This window comes from Nuphar pumila, chromosome 2, assembly GCF_984573655.1.
Source record: "Nuphar pumila chromosome 2, dmNupPumi1.hap1.1, whole genome shotgun sequence".
Taxonomy (NCBI): Eukaryota; Viridiplantae; Streptophyta; class Magnoliopsida; order Nymphaeales; family Nymphaeaceae; genus Nuphar; species Nuphar pumila.
In genome coordinates, this window is record NC_143250.1 from 14,742,033 (window position 1) to 14,745,665 (window position 3,633).

Here is a 3,633-nt window from a genome sequence, read left to right on the forward strand (position 1 = left end):
TGTCGGGTTACCCGTTTATTAAACGGGTCGGGTTCGTGTTTGCCACAGCTAAACGGGTCGGGTTTGGGTTGAGGTATGCTGACACGCCAACCCGACCCGATTGCCACCCCTAGGTCCAGGGAAGCGGCTATGTGCCATAACCAATCACATGACAGCATTTCATGTGGACCCTGCACTCTGTAACTGTGAGCCCATACAATGCTGTCATGTGATTGCCTATGGCACTTAGCCATGTCACTTAACCGCTCCTTTGATCTCAACTCAAAAACTTTGGTTAGGAAAGTGAGGAGACGTCTTATCAAGCGAGGATCAGGTGCAGTGGGATTGCACACTTTTGGTGTGCTGTTGCATCTGATCACCCTTTATCTTTGAGATACATTCTGCCAGCTCTGAGACCCAACCGTAGATGTAGAGTTATCAGGTGCAGCAGCTTACCAAAAGTGTGCAATCACATTGCTCCTAATCTTCCCTGCACTATCTGCGACTAAAATCTTTAAAGTAGGTTAGACGCGTATGGGTATGTTGTACAAATTTGTTTTCATCAAATCTTTTCTAGTTTGTATGACAAGATCACTATGACACATGTTCTTGTGCATAACACTTATCCGTTTTGGTTCCCAAGAGATAGCGATGGCTTTGGGGGAGTTCATGAAACTTCATCTAAAGAACCATAAAGGTTTCATTTGGACGGCTTAATTTATGGTTAAGTTAGCTCTTTGGCTAATTTGAATGATTGTAATGTTTTTGTAATCCAGCGGATCCTGGTTGAGCCTGGCTTTGTTGTTTGTTGCTAGTTGTCTGTAATTTTTTTTTCTTTAGCTTTTGTTTTTCTATATTTTAGTTTTGTTTTCTATTTTGTTCGGTTCATGGGTTCAACATTTTGTTGATCTTCATGAGTTCTCTCTCTCTCTGAGTTGAGGATTAGGTGATTCACCAGCTCCCTCAGCATCTTTGATCCCCTCAGTGGAAAGCAATGATGTAGATGGTCAACTAGGGTAACTACAGTATTTCTATTTTTCCTAAGGCAACCATCAACTCTTAAATTTATCAACATTACATATGGCAAACCTTCACAAACAGGTGGCAGACCATCTCTGTCTCCTCTCTCTCTCTTCTACGTCCTTTGGAATTCAAATATTACTACGTACTGTTTGTGTAACTTTATACCAAAGGACAATTGCCAAAGTTAAATAAAGTCTGCTGTACAAGCTTTACAGATAAGAAAGTAGAAATTTGTCTACTTAAAGCCTTCAAATTCAAGTTCGGGGCTGGGAAAAAAAAGGACCTTTTCTCGAGTCATAGCTGTTGAACAAGATTTGGTATCTAAAGTTATCTTTTTGGCGTAATTAGTCGGATCTGAAATCCATCATGGATACAGTGGGCTTTCAGTTAGACGCATTCAACTCACCTGACCCTGAATTGTTCTTGCGTTGTTCTTTACTCCAATTAATCTATTCGTGTTTTTTCTTTCAATAAAAAAGTTAGATGCATTTAACTACACAAATCAGCTGCAATTTTAGTTTTTTGGTGATTTAACATTCAATTACATTAACCGAATATCTGTTCTGGCGTCAGATACAAGGATTTATTTTTCAAGTTCAGAGAAAAGTTTTAGAATCAGGAATTCTTCTGTTTTTTTGTTTTTATCTTGTTATTTTTTTTGGCTAGGCCAAGGGAAAGACCCCATCACCCCCACATCAGCAAGGGTGGCCGGAGTGGCAGCGGGCCTGAGGAAAAGGTGCTGACCCATTCATCTCAGGTTCGACTCCTACCAGGTGTGTGGGTGCCTTTAACTGGTGGGCTCCGAAAGGGCTTGTGTCAGTGACCCACTACAAGAAAAACGTGGATTAGCGACGGATATTTGTGACAGATTCTTTCTGTCGCAAATGTGCGACAGATTAGCGAGAGAAAACTATTCATCGCTAACATTCAAAATATTTGCAAAATTAGCAACGAAAATATCTCTCTCGTAATTCTGTCGCTAATGAGCGATGAATTAGCGACGACTTTTTTTATCGCCAAACACTACAAGAAAAAATGCTAATTAACGATAGAATTAGCGAGAGAATTATTCTGTAGCTAATTTGTCGCTAATTAGTGAGAGATTAGTGAGAGAATTGTTCTATCGCTAATTAGCGACAGAATTAGCGAGGAAACAATTCCGTTGCTACTTTTCTATTTAAACCGTCTCAGCTGAGGCACAAAATTTTTCGTCTCTCCTCGTTCAAAATTTAAACCGATGACTTTTCGAACGATGACGATTTTGTGGCGAAAGAACGCAAGGAAGAAGAGGAGTTGGAGTCGCCCGCCTGAAAGACCAGGCAGATTCGATTTTCTGGCATCCAATGAAGCCGACGAGCTAGCCGGACCACCATACATCAATTGTGACCGACCCACTTGAGAAGATCTTCTCGCACCTCTCCCTCCAGGAGATTTTCTCTGTTCCTGCAGACCCTGACTTGCCCCTTCTTCTCTTCTTATTTCTTGTTATATTTATCTGCACCGATATTTTCCAATTTTCCAAGATTTGTCTAAAAACTTAAAACAATCCGGAGATTTGTCCCTGCCGAGATATAGTCGAGTCCAAACAAGTGAACTGAAGAAAAATAATAATTACATAAAGCTGTGTGATTTTATATCAGAATTTACTAAGACACTGCGCTTTAGTCTTCACCTCCATCGTATTTACATAAAAGCCCTCCCATCATGAAGTGAGGTTAAAAAAAGAAAACGTCAACAAACATATGGAGATCCACAAGGACCAAATTGTACTACACTGGCGTCCTCACGAGGACCCACAAACCGGAGCAAAGAAAAACAAATTTGAGTCATTCGATCAGTCAAAACCCACATCCGTCCAAACCTCTACGATCCAGCGTCATTTTGGTCGGATTGATAAAGAAAGGGATGGGTGGGGGGGCGGTCAGGAGGTGGAGGCCAGGCGGAGGACGAGCTCGTCGAGGTCGACGCCGGCTCCGGCGTCATTCCTGCGTAGAATCTCTAGGATGGAACGGAATAATCCGGCGGCACAGGGTATCCGGAGGACACCCTTCTGGTCGTATCCGTACTCCTGGGCGGAGCGGCGGAGCAGCTCGGAGAAAACGGGGTGGTTGAGTGACTCCGCGCTCACCACGAACCTCTCCATCTCCTCCCCCACGCACACGGGAAGGTGGCCCTCCGGCACCCTTCCGGCGGCCTCCGACGAGGCCCACTCTTCTTCTTCTTTGCTCGACGAGGAAGACGAAGAGAAGCAGCGCCTCAGGCACTTCCTGTTCGGGGCGGACGAGCCGGACCGGAGGAGGACGTAGCTCACGGAAGACGAGTCGGCGACTCGAGACAGCTTCCGGATGAGCTGCTTCATCTCCTTCTAATGCTCTCACGAGAGAGAGAGATCACAGAGTGATGCAGATATAAACGGTTGTGCTGTTAGAACAACCATCTTTTCTCTCTAAATTACAATGGTGCCATCAATTTTAATTGTAACGCTTATTAAAGGAATTACTTTAGTTCCTGTTGCCAGCAGTTGCCTGAAAGGACAGAAGAAACTCCATTAAGCACAAAGTCCTGGTCGCGCTGGAAGCAGATCAGGTCATGCTGAAATTGAGCGTTTTTGCTCATGCGGACATCGTGGCC

General features: G+C 43.8%; 1 pseudogene; it reads right to left on the reverse strand.

Moving 5' to 3' along the window:
* Positions 1-2,647: 2,647 nt before the first annotated feature.
* On the reverse strand, positions 2,648-3,361 carry LOC149844838 (auxin-responsive protein SAUR71 pseudogene; annotated as a pseudogene).
* Between the last annotated feature and the right edge of the window lie 272 nt (positions 3,362-3,633).